This window comes from Onychomys torridus, chromosome 2 (assembly GCF_903995425.1).
Source record: "Onychomys torridus chromosome 2, mOncTor1.1, whole genome shotgun sequence".
Classification (NCBI taxonomy): Eukaryota; Metazoa; Chordata; class Mammalia; order Rodentia; family Cricetidae; genus Onychomys; species Onychomys torridus.
Window position 1 is genome coordinate 134,316,139 of NC_050444.1, and position 16,999 is coordinate 134,333,137.

General features: G+C 48.3%; 1 protein-coding gene across 1 annotated transcript in view; it reads left to right on the forward strand.

Moving 5' to 3' along the window:
• The first annotated feature begins 16,047 nt into the window (after positions 1–16,047).
• Positions 16,048–16,999, forward strand: part of Hivep3 (HIVEP zinc finger 3) — a 425,141-nt gene continuing 424,189 nt past the window's right edge. The window contains exon 1 of the mRNA XM_036177752.1: positions 16,048–16,097. The gene's annotated coding sequence lies outside the window, so the exon portion shown is untranslated. The remainder of the gene's footprint in view (positions 16,098–16,999) is intronic.

Below are 16,999 nucleotides of genomic sequence, written 5' to 3' on the forward strand. Positions count from 1 at the left end.
TCCCAGGGACCCACATGAGCGTCTTTGGGACACCCACTGCAGATCTGGACCATAGCAATAGGAGTTTCCAAACACAGAGCAGAAAACAGTCTGTAAGTGGGGAGTGCCATCGAATAGGAGCAGAGAGCACGCTGGGAGAACACATACTCCAGTGGGAGGTTCTGGACGGGTCCAGACTTCCATCCCTGGAGAATAGAACCAGGGGCCTAAGCATCCACAAGAGAACAGAAGACAGCCAAGTCAAACTCCAGTCTGCACATTTACAAACAAATAAGGTTCTCCGGCCTTCCCGGGTTCTATACTTGGCTCCCTTCTAGATATTCTCTTAACATTCTTCCTTGGCAATTAACAAGGCCAGAAAGCTGATAACTCCCAGTTTCCCACTTAACCACAGAGCTTGGCAAAGTCCCTCTAAAACTTCAGGGCTGACAGGAGAGGGCTGGTCAGCTTCCCAGCCTTCCCAGATGGGTTCATCAGTTCTTTGATGGAGTTCACCTTGAAAGCCTGAGAAATAGCAAGCTGCTAACCATGACAGCCAGTGTTTACAGTGAAGTAAAAGTATGTGAAGAGGTCCTTAACTCCTCAGCATGTCTAGGTTCCTACAGCCCAACACAGCATTCTGACATTGACCCTTCTCCTGGAAGGAAAGAGATGGCACAGTCAGAGGTCATGAACATGGAGAACTGTTGACACGCTCTGGAGTTAGGCAAGGGCCAGTGGTGCTTTCAGTATCTGGTCTGAGCAACAAGAAGGAAGGGAGTCACTAGTGGGATTTGGAGCGATGGAAGGGGTCTAAGAGACTGACTGAGCTTGACCTGGGAGAAGAGCAGCCACTTCCTGCATCAGGCAAGATTGGGAGAAAACTAGAGAATTCATATCTCAGCCCCTCTGTTCCCTTCTTCCGTGCTCATGCCTGCACTTCCCTTTGGCTACTCCCTGGCAGAGTGTGAGCCCAGGTGATGTGGTCCCAGGGCAAGGCCAAGGGCAGAGAGTGGAGAGGCGCCAGTGAGGCCCGACTGTCCTGTGAGGTTTGCTGTTTTGGAAGAAAAGACACTTGGCTTGTGATCAGTGGTGCTGGGAGTGGGAGTTTAGTCAGCGTCGCTGGCTAAATTCTGATTTATTCTCTTGCTTTTGGAAATGTAATAATCTCTCCATCAAAGCTCTATCTATCTGCCAAAATAATGCATGTCCTTTTGTACAAACGAAAGAATTACAGCTATTATGCAAACACTGGAAGAGGACCACATTTGCATGCAGAGAGAAGAAAAAGAAAAATCCTGTTTGCAATGAAATTAATGATACCAACGTGGCAAAGAGATGTATGGGCACCCATTTAACACTTGGACAGGAACAGAACGAAGTTCCCTTGCCAACCCTGATGAAGTAATGGGGCCAAAAAGAAACTACTCTGAAACAGAGGCCTGGTTGGAATAAACCGGAATTGGGAATTTCTGGCCATTTGAAGACACCCTCGTCCCAACAAAAGATGGAAATAAAGGTTCTTACACAGACTGAGCATGAATATTAATGTTCTAGATCTGGTGCCTGCACCAAGTTCCTCATTAAGATGGGCATCGTCAGAGAGCTGTGAGCAGGCAGGATCTGGGCTGCTGGGTGGCCTGAGAAGGACGCGCTTCGCATCTGAAATGAGAAGGCAGGTAGACGGGAGAGGCTTAGAATGTTTAAGTTCTGTTACACGGTGATGCATGATCACCAGGAAATAGGAGCCTGATGGAGAAAGAGAATGAATCATTTATTCTGAAGAGGCAAGCTAAAGTGTCCCTGGAGGATATTCCATTCCTAAGAGGCTCCCCTGCATGCCAGTCCTCAGGTTATTGGGACACTCCCCTGTCTGCCTCGATCACCCTGGGTGTCTGGGATCAGGACTGAGTCCACCCTATGTGTCTCTTCTATGAGTGCTGGGCACAGAACAGGCACACTTAGGGCATGTTGGATTGAGGGCCTGGGGAAATGGCTCTGTGGGTAGAGTGCAGGCATGAGGACCTGGGTTTGGATCCTTAGAATGCACATAAAGCAGATGTTTTAGCAGTCCTACAGTGAGGTGGGAGTCTGAGACAGGAGAGCCTTGATTGCTCACAGACAAGCCAGGGCTGACACAAACCGTGGTAAATACCACAAAACCCTGCTTCAAACAGGGTAGAAGGTGAGGATGGACATGGAGTCTGTTCTCTGATTTCCTCAGGTGCACCGTGGCATGTATGTGCCTGTAGATGGACACATATGCACACATTATATATAAAAAGCTTTAAAATGTTGAGGAACTAGAGGGATAGCTCAGCAGTTAAGAACATTGGCTGTTCTTCCGGAGGACTTGGGTTCAGTTCCTTGCCCCTACATGGCAGCTCAAAACTGTCAGTAACTCCAGTCCCAGGGAATAGAACACCCTCTTCAGACCTCTTGGGCACCAGGCATGCACATGGCGCACAGACATACATGTAAGCAGCACACCTATATGTACAAAATATTTTTAAAAATTTAAAAAATATTGAATTGAGAGATATAATAATCAATGAATCATGGAACTCTAGAGTGCCAAGTAGCTAGAGAGATGACCAATTATAATGGTTCTGAATGAATACATGTACCTAGGATGGGAAGTTGGGCAGGGGTGACTTAGAGAAGGATAAGGACGGTGAGGTCTATTGGCAATCAACCAATCCATTAACTTCTCCAGCCCCACAGCTTACATGGGTACTAAGATCCAGCCAGAGGGATTTTTGTTTTTGTTTTTAAATCAGGGTTTAGCTATTTAGCCCAGGTTGGCCTCAAACTTACAATCCTCCTGCTTCAGCCTCCCCTAGAATGCTGGGGTCACAGGTATGCACACCAACTTAGCTTGGGAACTTTGCTCCTGAGGTGACATCCCCCTTACCAGCTGGAGAACCTTGCCCAATGCCCACAGCCCATTCACCCTCCAATCCTTCCTGCTCCCACAGCTCAGCTGAAAACAGCTGCCCTTAATAGTTGCTTAGCAAGTGAAGTCCCAGGACTGCTCAGAAGTATAGTGATGGTTTGTCTCCCAGGGCCCCACAGCCAGGCCATGCAGGATTACTCCAGAGGAAATGGTGATGGACTTTCCTCAACCTCTGCTTCTCCAGCTCAGAATCAGGGTAAGGGCTGGCAGATGACCTAGGTCAGGACTTGTTGGAGACAGGATGTCATTAGATGGTAAGACCAGCCCCTGGAACAAGTGTTGGGATTCCCTGGCACTTCCCCGACAAGTATGAAATAGGATTCATGCTCAGGGTGGAGATTAGAATAAAATTGCCCCCCCCCCCATAGGCTCATATATTTGAATGCTTGGTCAGTAGGGAGTGTTACTATAAAGTGTGTCATTGTTGGGGTAAGTATGGCCTTGTTGGAGGAAGTGTGTCCCTGGGAGTGGGCTTTGAGGTTTAAAATGCTCAAGCCAGGCCCAATGTCTCTTGTTCTCTTCCTGCTGCCTTCAGATCTGGATATAGAACTCTTAGCTACCTCTCCAGCACCATGCCTGGCTGAGTGTTGCCATGCTTCCTGCCATGATGACAATGGACTAAACCTCTGAATGTAAGCCAGCCCCAGTTAAATGTTTTTCTTCATAAGGGTTGCCCTGATCATGGTGTCTCTTCACAGCTATAGTAACCCCAACTAAGACACTCACCTTCCCAGGTTGAGTCAGATTCCATGTGACCTCTGTGGAGGCAAACAGAGCTTCTATTCTAAAGCTTTCCCACTCCTGCTCTCACAGGATTCCACTGTCTCTATACAGGAATTACCCTCATGACCATAGAATGTGCTGGACTAAAACACTGCCCTTCACCTCCTCCTCATCTGTAAAGCCAATAGTACTCTGGGATTATTATTTTCCAGCTTAAGTAGGGTAGGATGTGGAATCATTAGAAGCACAGATACTGTGAGTATACAAACCTAAATGGTACGGAAAACACACACACACACACACACACACACACACACACACACACACGTATACATGCACCTACACAAACATACATACACGCCACGCACACACGTACACATGCACTTATACACACATACACGCTGTGCACACACATACACATGCACCTACACACACACACACACACACACACACACACACACACACACACACGGAATGGTTGGATTCTGGAGCCAGGTAGTGTGAGTTGAAAAACGTCCTATCATGTACTATCTGTGTGACATTTGGGAAATCACTTTTCTTGGCCTTGGCTTCTTCATCTGAGAAATGAGATAACACCCTTTACTTCATGAGGTTGGTATAAGGATCTATATGCAAGATTCCTAGAGCAGTTGCATACAGTAAGCACCAACAAATGCAACCTCTTATTAGCCTATCAAAGATGATAGGCCTCAGGGGAGATGTGGCAGGTGGTAACTGTTCCTGCTTATTACAAGGTTGTGCACTGTGTAATAGCTGAAGGTTGAAAACTGAAGCTGTCTTAGTTTGGGACTCTGGGTCAGACAGAATCTCTTTGGGAAAGGATGGCGTGTTTCCCTAGGCATGTTGCTAATACATATTAGTGTGATTTTTCATTCCCTGAATCACAGAATCTTGAGCACTGGGAAAGGGCTTACAATTCAACTTGGTCTGATGGTAAATTTTCTCTTTTTTTGGGGGGGGCGGGGGCTGAGAATCGAACCCAGGGCCTTGCACTTGTTAGGCAAGTGCTTTACCACTGAGCTAAATCCCCAACCCTCAACTTGGTCTGAATAGAGTAGGAACTGACTTGCTCAAGGTTGTCCAGCTATCCATGGCCTGGCCTCTAATTGCTAGGGCAGCATTCTGCCTGCTCATCACCATAGTTACTGTAACATAGTGCCTGGTGATATATTTTATAAACACATCTGTAATGTAGAGAGTTAGAACCACATGCACAGGCATTGAGGTAGACAGCATGTTGGTCCTGTGAGGAGCCACAGGCATTTCATTGCTATGCACCTTTTTCTTCTTTGAAGGGAGGTGGGAAGGCTGCATCCATGCAGCGGGCTCCCACCTACAACCAACAGAAAGAGCTTGGGTAGATCTGAGCCACCAAGAATTCAAAAGAAGGTTACCAGGCAGCTGGAAAAGTGAGGGGAGTGGGTGAACCAGGCTTGGAAAAAATCCCAGCCAAGGTCAAACAGGACACTGCGGGGAAAGCTGCCCTCCAGACATGCGCAAAGCTGCTGCCACTGGGCTCTGACCCTTGGTGGCTTGGCTGCTCTGAGCGCTCTCTGTCCCCTGCATTCTTGCTTCACTCTTATTGGTCCAGAGCCTCTCAGCACAAGTATCCCAGGAGCTGAGCTGGGTCAGACACCTAAGAGCCAGGGTGAGGAGAATAGATATGATGGTAGGATGTGGAGACAAGGTACGCAAGAACAACCAAGAACTACAGAGGAGAAGCTGTCCCTTTGTGTCCTTTCTAGATAGGACAGTGTTTGAATGCTGGGTAATTAAAAAAAAAAAAAAAAAGAAGGCGAGAAAGATTTATGGCCAACAGAAAAGTTCTGAATTAGCCTATGGCCAACTGCCCAGCCTTCATACCTTCCTGGAGTCTGCACCTGTGCTCGGCCTGCCTTCTCCATTCCCTGAGAGAAGAGAGAAGATGGACCAAGGGAGACCACAGGGTCAAAAGATTTCCCCCTTCTGTTCATCTCTGTCACTAGCAGGATCATCCCTGAAGCCCCGGGTGTCTTCTATATGCTTACTAGTGCTTTCTTGTGATAAAGGCCACATTACATAAAAGTCACCATTTTGGCCATTTTAGAGCATGCTATTCAGTGCCATTTAGTAGACTCATGGTGTCTTGTGACCTTTGCCACTGTGCCATTCCAGAATGCTCCCATTACCCTAAAACAAAGCCTGCGCCCCGAAGCACTCGCTTGGCGCTGGTGCTCCTGGAAGCAAGTCTTCCACATTCTGTCTCTATGGATCGGCCTGTTCTAGAAACATCACACAAATGCAACTGGACACAAAACTGCCTTACTATTGTGTCCCCGCCCTCCCCCATCTCTTCTCCATTGGGCACCTCACACAGCAAAGGTCAGGGAGTTAGTCTGGTTCCTAGGCCCTTCCCTGAGGCTCACAGATGGGAGGGGGGAAGCCATCAGGAGACTCAGGAAAGCCCCAGACAGGGAGGGGAATGGCTCAGTCAGTAATGTGCTTGCCTCGTGTGCTAGCGAACACGAGGAACTGAGGTAGATCCCCAGAACTCAAGTTCAGAAGAATTGCCGTGTGCAGTCCTGGCCATGAGGATGTGGAGAGGGGCCGATCCCTCGGGGCTTGTTAGCCAGCCAGCCTAGCAAACTGGTCAGTGAGAGAAAAGGCAGATGGCACCCGAGGGATGATACCCACGGTTGTCCTCTGGCCTCCAGCCCAACACACATGTGCAAACACCTTCCAAAAGAATCTCTGAACAGACGAGTAACTGGGGCTAGGGGCGGGGGTGCGTTGTCTGATTAACCACAGAGCAGGAGGTGGCTTGTGGGAAATTCCAAGTTAGTTTTACCAGAATGGCGGTAGGTCAGGATGAATGGGAACAACATCAGAACATGTTCAGGCTGTATCACTGGCCTCTGCATGTCCTGCCTTTTCCATTCTGTCCTCCAGCATGGAGGGAGGACACTGAGGAAGTACCTGGTCTTCCGGGGCTCAGGCAGTGAGCAGGTGTACCAGACGGCCTTCCTTTCCCTGTGGTCTCCCAACAGCTTGACTAGAAAGAACACAGGTTGGGAGCTGTGCCAGCAGCCAAGACAGTAATATTAGCCAGGATGACAGGACATTGCAGAGACCCCAGAGTACAATAGCTTAAAGAAGCTGTAGGTGTGGGCTGGAGAGATGGCTCAGCAGTTAAGACTACTTGTTGCTCTTGGGGAGGACCCAGGTTTGATTGCGGCACTTACATGGTGGCTTCTATCTTCCATACCACCAACTCCAAGGGATCCAATAACCTCTTCTGACCTCTGTGGGCACCAGACATTCACGTGATGAACATACGTGTACACAGGCAAAACATTCATACATATAAAACAAACAAATAAATAAGAAACTCTGCCAGGTACTTGTTTCTCATTGGACAGTTCCCTGGAGTGAGTTGGGCCGGCAGGCAGCTCTGCCCGTCACTGTTACCCAGGCTTCAAAGCTGACAGTGTCAGTCTCTTTATCTTCAGCAGAAGGTTTCTGAGGGGTCGCCTGGGAGGCTCAGCTGGTGGGCTAGGAAGTGGTCCTGTACCAGGCAAGGCTGAGCTCACCAGAGGGAGGCTGCGTCAGTTCTGCAGCCAGTCTCCTCCAGGGCAGCTCTCCTCTGACATTCAGGCATGGAAGGTCTCAGGTGGGGCTTCAGCAACATCTCGGGTTCTGACACCACCTCTCTGGTCTACTGGATATCAGCAACTCAGCGTCCAGGGATAACCCTCGAAGGGATGTCTGAAATGTCCTCAACCAGCAACCAGATGTTTAGGAACAATGGTCTGGCTGAGGTGCTTGGTAGAGAAAAAGGTAAGCTTAGAGAAAATGGTAGAGGAGGAAAGCCATGATTATTAGCTCTGGACTCATGGCAAGTGACTGGAAACCATTGCCACCATACTTCCCTATCTACGCACTCCTTTATATCAGGAAGTATACTGATGGTAGCCAACTTTGCCATGTAGGTTCCAGCTTGGCCACCTGAAATGGCACTGTGCTTGGGATGCTTGCATCTGCCTGAGCATGGGGTAAGGTTTTCACCTTAAACAAAAACAAGCCCAGAAGCTGAAGGCATATAGAGTGTGCTGGACTGACCACTGCAGGTTCAGCTCCTGTACTGATCTTTTTCTCCTCTGCTCACGCTTTTCTGGGCAGCCGACCCCATTGGCTCAGCCATTTGGACTTTTGTGAGGGTAAACTTTCCAATCATATCAGCCAACCACAGGCTGAGGCTGGGTCTTGCTCATCTCTTCCTCTGGGAGGAGACAATCTACACTGTTGCTGGTTACTCAGGGCCTTGTCTCTCCTGCCCAGACCTCTGCAAGTGGTCTGTCATTGAAGTTTCTTCATTTGGGTCATATGGGGCAAATGTTCCCCATGGGACCAGATTTTGCCCACCCCAAACTCCTGAACAACTCTAGCAAAGGGGCACCAAGAGTCCCACTCATTGCCAAGCATGAAGGCTGTCTTTGGCACCCAGTGGCTCAAAACTGGGCTGAGGACCTGCCATGCCCAGGAATCATATGAGGCCAGAACAGAGGACAGGAACCAGTTCTGTGCTCCTGTTTCTCTATTTCAAGGGAAGCAACCAGCACTCATTCCTCTTACCTCTTCCCGGGGTTCCCTGTGCCCCAGAACATGACCCAGGTGTCACTGCACAACACCTGTCAGTACCCCCCCCCCCAATGCTTCAGACATGGGCACCAATGATGACTGCATGTCCACATACATTATTTTAGCAGGGCCAGGATCCAGGGGGGCAGGTGTGAGAAACTAATGCTGTTTGTCAGACAATTTATACCAACCTCAGGCTTCCGTGGAACTTAATCCCCGTTATTAAGTGACTATTGGCCACTAAATAACCGTCCACAGTCTCCTTCCTCTGTGTCCTGTTGATATTGATAAACTAACCTGTTACTGGCTAATACATTATCACTTCTAGTTGCTGAAGGTGGCCAGTGCTGGAAGCGCAGATGTGAAAGGATGCTGGCCAGGTTAAGTGCAGGGTTCAGAGGTCAGATCTTATGGCTTGGGTTGGGGAGAAGGCAGAAAGAGAGCTCAGGGTAGACTCAGACCAAACAGTTTGAGTGGAAGGGGTCAGAATCCAAGTAAGAGCTCCAAGGCCAGAGGCTGCCAGTGACAATGGGGTCTTTATTCCATTTCTAAAGCAGGGCCACCTTCTCTGCCTCCTTCCCAGACCACTGTCCCCGATCCCCAGCTATTCTGAGTGTGTAGGGACACGTGGCTCAAGTACAGAGTAAGGACTTCTGCACGTCTCTAGCCTTAGCAGTCTTTCCTTAAACAATACAGTGTGGCTTTCCTTAACGCTTACTGAAGAGACAATGTTTTTAAATTCTTATGAGTGTGTTTACACTTCTGAGATGTGTAAGCTGTGAGAACTGGTAGAATTTTTGGAGTTATCCAAAGTACCTGGATTTAATTAACGTGACAATGGAAGCCTAGAGTTTTACCACTAGAATTTGTCAACGTTATGGACAGAAAATGAAACCCTAACAAAGAATGCATTGGCTTGTATGGCTGAAGAGTATAGAGGCATCAGCCTCAGGTATGGCTTGACCTAGCTGCTACCTGCTCATCCAAAGCTGAGTCTTTTTCATGTTCTCATTCTGTCTTCCTGAGTATTCTTCCACCCCTAGGGGTCTAGCCTCTGTTCTAATAGCCTCATGTGGTCCCTCTGATTCCAGATCTTACATCACGGACAGGAGTGACAGCAGACAGAGGGAACATTTCTCTGTCAGGGTCTTCCAAGCGTCATTCCCATCTCATTGCCTTGACCCAGTTTCCTGTTGAGCATTCTACTAACTCACATGGCATGGAAAAGAAATAAAATGACTTTAACAAGATACAGAACCAGACTAGGTGCCCAGCAAGGATGAGCGGATAAAGAAAAAGTAGTGTGTATACACTATGGAGTTTAACTTAGCATAAAGAAAGATGCAATTATGACATTTGCAGGAAAGGGGATGGACCTGGAGATCATGACATTAAGTGAACTAAGTCAGACTCATAAAGCCAAATATCACATTTCTCTTGTTAGTTAATATGTTCATACTTTCTGTATATGCAACATGAAGGTAGAAGGGAGACTTTGTGGAGAGAAGAAAATGTCTAGAAGGAGTCAGGGGGCAATAAGGAAAGACAATGGGGAGACAAACACTGCAACATTGCATGCCGTCTCTGTGTGGACTCTAGATTCAAATCTGTCATCTATCTATCATCTATCTGTCTATTATCTATCTATCATCTATCTGTCTATTATCTATCTATCTATCTATCTATCTATCTGTCTGTCTGTCTGTCTATCTATCTATCTATCTATTATCTATCTGTCTATCTATCATGTTTATCTATCTAATCTATCATCTATCTCTGATTATTATCTATGTGTCTATCATCTATTATCTATCTATATCATCTAACTGGCATCTACTTTCTACCAAGTCTATAATGTCTGTTTATTATCTATCTTTTTTTACCTATCTCTCCTGTCCGTCTGTTTGTCTGTCTGTCTATCTATCTATCTATCTATCTATCTATCTATCTAACCTGAAGTCATAAGAGGGACCATTCAAGGGTAGAATGCAGAGCAAGAGAGAAGAAGGGAGACAAGGCAGGATAATGAGGGGCAAATATCCAAAGTACAATCACACACACACACACACACACACACACACACACACACACACACACACAAATATCATAACAAAGCCATAAAACTATACAATTAAAAAGCAATTTAAAAAATTTCTTTTTAAGACTGAGACTGGGAAGATGGCTCTGGGGTTAAGAGCACTTATTGCTCTTGCACAAGACCTAGGTTCGATTCCCAGCACCCACATAGTTGTTCACAACCAACTGTAACTCTAGTTCCAGGGAAACTGATGCCCTCTTCTGACCTCTGCAGGCACACACATGGTACACACAAATGCATACAGGCAAAACACTCATACACATAAAATAAAATAAATCTTAAAAGTTTTTAAATGACTTTAAGACAGTCAGACCCAATTCCTGAAATTTGAGACGAGGTGATTAACAGCAAAATCATGTGGGTCATGGGTTCAGTTCCCAGCACCCACGTGACAGCTTGCAACTGTCTGTAACTTCAAGGGCTCCAGCCACACACATGGTGCACATATACACATCTAGTTAAACACTCACATGCATAAGAATAAAAAAAAATAAATCTAAGAAAACTATATGAGGGAGGGCTGGAGAGATGGCTCAGTAGTTAAGAGTACTTACTATTCTTACAGAGGACTTTGGTTCAGTTCAGTTCCCAGCACCCGCATGGCAGTTCACCACTGCCTGCAACTCTAGTTCCAAGGGATCCGACACTGTTTTCTGGTCTCTGAGGACTACTGTACACACATGATGTACATGAACCATCTCTCTCTCTCTCTCCCTTCCTCTTTTTCCTTTCCTCCCTCCCTCTCTCCCTCTCTCCCTCCCCCCCCCCTCTCTCTCTCTCACACACACACACACACACACACACACACACACACACACACACACACAAACACACACACAAATAATTAATTAAAGAAAAACTACATGGGTTAGAATGAAGATGAATTTTCAAATAAATTCTGCAGTTCTAGTGAAGGAAGAGTAGAGCCATAGATATCAGGAAGACCAACAAGAGATGCTGAGGGTAACAACTTACCCCAGGTCAAGCATCTGGTGACAGAGGAGGGGGCTTAGAAGGCAGGTCTCTTCAGTGAGAATTTGTATACAGGCCACTTGCGGTTCCTGTTCACGCAGACCTCTGTTCTGCTTATTCTCCATTTGGATGAAGAAAGATGAACGAAGTGCACTTGAACCTCTTCACAGTCATGAAGACCATTGTCTGAATTACCGAACTGTGTTTGAGCTAACACCCTATGGCAATTGGGTATGTACTAAGAGTGCTAGCCTCACAAACCCCAAAGCGAAGGTCACCAGACAGCATCTGATGCCTCTAACAGAGACGACTCCACTTTCTTGTAACTGCCTACCTGGTGTACCCACCAACATATTTTATCTTGATTAATGACTTTCTTTTCTTCTGTTCCTATAAAAACCTCACTGAACTCTTAACACTTTGGATATGGTAACTGGGTGACCTGAACCTGTGCTCCTGGGCCATGGTCACTTATGACCCTAGAATAAACTATCTCTAGTTCCCTTTGAGGTGAGGGCCCCATTTCTGTATTGACATGGTGCTTCCTGGCATCTCTAAGTTCTTGGGGTCTACATGGTAATGTTAACCTCACTCTCATGGCTTCACACTCGGCCCTCTCAGGCCAGCTTGCAGGGACTCTAGCCTTGTCACATGCTGTCTTAGCCTCACCCGCATCTCCTAAACTCTTGGCCTCTGTGTGCCTATGTCAGCCTCACATAGGGACACAGACTTCTGCCATTGACTTGAGCAGTAGCCAGGTACTCTGGGCTATGGCTTTAGCAGCCTGTAGGTGACTAGAAGGCTGAACACAGGGCAATGAATCCCCAACTCTGTGAAGTAGTTTGCCAAGTGGCCTTGAGTGGGCGAGACCCAGGGCTCTCTCCTCAAACAAAAGCCCTTGAATCTGAGATAGATGGGGGTCTGGCTGATTCCTGAGATGCCCTCAGAGAATATTTTCTGTTTTTTCAGTGCAAAGTATTTGTCTATGATGTGTGTATATGTCTCTCTCCATGTGTGTTACTAGGACTTGAACCCAGAGCTCCTCACATGGTAAGCAAGACTTTGGCCTCTCTTTCCTTCCCTCAGGATATATACATATAAATGACACACACACACACACACACATATATATACACATATATATATGAGACAGAATCTCTGCATGTAACACTGGCTGGCCTGAGACTGGCTGTGTAGACCAGGCTGGCCTCAAACTTGAAGCAGTTTTCCTGTTTCTGCTTCTTGATTGCTGGGATCACAGGATTATACTAGCTTCTTGTGTGTGTGCACATGCACATATATGAATATGTGTGTGCATGTTTGTATTGGGATGTGTGTGCAGGCCAGAGGACAAACTCAAGTATTTTTTAACTTTCTTTTTTATTTATTCTTCATGTCTTTCATTTCGGAGAAGCTCCCACGATCTCCTAAACTCTTGCCCTCTGTGTGCCTTATGTCAGCCTTTTGTAACTTTGCATCTCCGTCCCATTCATTTCCCTGTCTCTTTGTATCCACCCTCTGTCCTTACAACCTCCCCCAAATAAAATAAAATAAAATTTAAGATAAAAAAGAAAAATCAGTCTCATTATAAATGCTGTGGTGTGACACAGTGAGTCATGTAGTAAACCCCTTTTATCCATATATCTTTACTTGCAAGTGTTGATTGCAAAGAGTCTTTGGTCTGGTTTGAGGCCCCTGGTCTCTGCTGCACTGTCAATGCTGGGCCCTCACTGGAACTCCTCTTGGTTATCCTGTTGCTGTCCTGTGTTGTGGAGATCCTGCAGCTTTGGGTCTGAAGACCAGTCCCTTCACATGCTCCAGCAGATCATAGATGAGGTGGATGTTGGTATGGATCAACTCATAACCCTGGTTCTGGGCTTGGGTACTTGCAGAGTTGGTTAGTCTACCAGCTCTCTCTTGTCTTTGTCACCAGGGTGGGCTTTCCAGCATCGCCCTGGCTAGTTCACCCCTTTCAGCCATGAGCAAGGGGTGGGGCCAGTTCTCCCACTTTCACATTTTAGGGTCGGTTTTCCCATGACCTTCAAGGCCAGCTCTACTGTGTTGGCCAGGCATGGTGTAGAGACCACTCTCCTGAGTGTTGCAACTAGTAGGGGGCAGGAGCAGCTCCCCACTCTTATCACCTCAGGGTCAGTTCTCCCACCTGCCTCAGGCATTGGTGGTGGGGGAAGTGTCTCCCTTGCCCATGCTGCCATATGGCAGATGAGGGATGGGGCCAGGTCTCCCATGTTCACAGTCTTGGGGAGGTTCACTTGTTCTCCAGTCAATGGGGTCAGCTCTACTGTGCTGCCCAGGTGAACCTCAAGTATTATTTGCCAGGCACTATCCATACCTGTTTTAGAGACCAGGACCTCCCTCTGGCCTAGAGCTTGGCAAGTAGACAAGGCTTGTTGGTCTGTAAACTCTATGAATCCACTTGTCTCTGCCTCTCTGGTGCTGGGATTACAAGTGTGCACCACTATGCCTGGCTTTCTTACTTGGGTTCTGGGCATTGAATTTAGGTCCTCGTATATGCAAGCCAAACACTTTACCAATTGGGCCATCTACAGTCCCTTGGCTTCTTTTCAATGGTACTCTCTCCCCAACAACTGCACCTCTTTTGTTTACACATGCTCTTTTTCTGGACATGCTGTATGCTTTTCCAAATCCTGTTCTGCTTTCTAATCTCAATTCTCACTGCAAATCTGGCTAAAGCCAGCCAGCAATACACATGCCATTGCCTGAATGCTTTCCCACCTAAGTGTCTTATATCAGAGAAACTAGTCTATTCCACAAAGCCCAAGGACATGGACAAAATGCAGATAAGTTCTTTGCCAGAGTGTAGCATGAATTGTTTCTAGTCTAGTCCCCAATGGAGTCCTCACTTGCACGTGGAACCTCATAAGCACAGCCTTTACTGTCTATATCCCTGATAGCATGCTAGTCTCTTTTGAGTTCCCACCAGAATTTCTCATTAAGCTCCACTGACAAAAACATTCTAGGCTTTCCCCACACCTGCTCCCTGAAACTTTCCCAAACTCTCTCATAATAATTCCAATGTCTTCTGAACCACATCATTAAGCCCCATTCCTCATTACCAATGGTCTGTTAGTCAGTGTGATGGTTTGAATGAGTATGGTCCCATAGGCTGAATACTTGGTTCACAGTTGGTGGGACCATTTTGGAAGGATTAAGAGGTGTTGCCTTATTGGGGGAGGTGTGTCACTGAGGGCAAGCTTTGAGGTTTCAAAAGCTCAGCCATTCCCAATTAGCTCTCTCTGTCTGGTGCTTGTGGATCAAGATAGTTGCCTACCTGCTGTCATATTCCCAGCCATGATGGTCATGGACTCCCCCTCTGAATATATCCTTTCTTCTACAAATTGCCTTGGTCTTTATCACAGCAATAGAAAAATAACCAAGACCTTTCTGCTGCTGACAAAACACTTGAGATAAACAACTTAAAAGACAGCAATTTTTCCTTTGGCTCATGGTTTGGGCCTGTCACGAGGCCAAACATCACTACAGAGAGTGCATGGGGAACACAACTATTCAGATCATGACAGAGAATGAGGGGCACAGGTCCCAGCACACACCTTAGGGGCAAGTCCCCAGAGACCTTGCTTCCTTCTACAATGCCCACCTAATGAAGGGTGCATCTCTTTCAAGTAGCACCATCAGCTGGGGGCCAAGCCTTCAACACAGGGCGTGTCTAAGTTCCAAACCATAATGAGAAAAACTACCCATTTAGTAGTCCCTTCTCAAACCCCCTTACTCCATCCCTGGAAAACTCTAGTCTGTTTCCTATCTCTATGGATTTGCCTATTCTGGATGTTCCACACAAATAGAACCATACCCAGTGGAGTCTTTAGTGACTGGCATGCGTTTAAGGTTCGTTGTACCATGTAACAGAACGTCATTCCTTTTTATTACCAAACACTAGTCCATTGCATGAACAAACCAAAATTTGCTTAACTGTCACCCATCAACTGACAGTTCAGTCGCTCCCCCCCCCCACTCTTTTTAACGTGCTGCTGGGAAAATCTACGTCTAAGTGTTTTGTGTAGACATTCTCTTGAACATCTATCTAGGAGAGAATTGCTGGGTATCCATTGATTTTGTAGGGAGTCACATGATCTTGTTTACACACTGAGCTAGGGAGCCTGGGGAGGTGCTGGGAGCGAGGAAGGCTTGTTTCCTTCAGCGTCTCTCACTCTGATTGGCAGGATCCTATCACTCACTCTAACCTCGCTTCACCGGGACACTTGCTGGCCAAGGAGCGGATCCGAAGTGTGGAGCTGGGCCCCTCCGCCTGACTCGTTTAGGGTCTCCTCTGGTCGGGGATGGTCTCTTCACGCAGACTCCTTCACTGCTCCTCCGGCAGTCCAGGGCTCAAAACCAACCCAGCTGAGAAAGATGAGCAGCAACCAGCGCTCAGCTACAGAACCACCAGCTCTGGTTTATGCTCTCCCTGAGCTTCCGCGCAAGCGCGGCTTCCCCACCCCCCAGCGAGGAGGCGGGGAGTAGGCGGGGCCGGCGCAGCCCAGGCCAATCGAAAGCGAGCGCCCCCGCCCTCGGCGCTGTGGACCGAGCTTGACCCCGGTCGCGGACTGGGGGGGCGTGGCCGCGGAGGGGGCGTGGTTGCGGGCTGGAGGCGGGTCCTGGGGCTGTCAGTCGGCGCCCGCAGCCGCTGCTGCTAGCACGCCGGGCCTCCGGAGCCGCCTTAGCCCAGCACAGGTAAGGCCGCCGCGCTGCAGCGCCATCGCGTCCCTGGGGACCGCTGTCCGCGTCCTCCGGTCATGTCAGCGCCGCGCCGCCCAGGGGGCGGGTCCACGGCCTCCCCTCCCCCACGGCGCCCCTCCGACCCTGACTGCCCGCACGGTTGCGGGGATGCGGGCTGGGGGGCTTTGGTCTCACACCTGTCCCCACGTTGCGCTGGCGGGCGGGCAGTGACTAGAGACCCGGCGCAACCCGGGGTGGGCAAAGTTTGTTGTCATCCGAGCGCCGCGGGGAGCGGGCGGCTGAGCCGCGGGGATGCGCCTCGGGCAGCCCGGCCGTGGCCTAGGTGGCCCGTGTGGCTCGGGTCCAGAAGTCCTGCTGAGAGCCGCGCGGGGTCCGAGGCTGCTGCGGGGCGCGCGCGGGTCTCCGCCTTAGCTCAGCTCTCAGCGCTCTGCCCACCTCCTTGTGATGTAGCGTTGACATTTAGACGCGGTGGGCGAATTTACTTAGATTTCCCCTAACACCTCGTGTTTGGGAGGTGCCTTGCCAGGCCTGATTAGTTAATTAACAAGGTGGGAAAAGCAAAATAGACCCTGATACGAATGGCCAGTGCCTTTAGCAACTCCTTGAAATCCACTTAGAGCTGCTGGCGGTGAGAGATGTTTGTGGCCGTGGACAGCCCCAGCGTCTTCTGGGTGCTCCAGAGGGCTTAGGTACTCAGTGCAAGGCTGTCCCTGTGTGTGGAGGCTCGAAGGTCTAAGGAAGGTTCTCTAGTTTTCTAAACATAAACAGAGGAGGAAATGGACGCCGAGGAAGCAGTTAAGGGGAAAACAGAGGATGAAGTAAGTTTGGCTCCGTGTCTGCTACCAGGTTACCCTTTCTGAGCAGAAAACCTCTGCTCTTTCTCTTGCCTCTCTCTC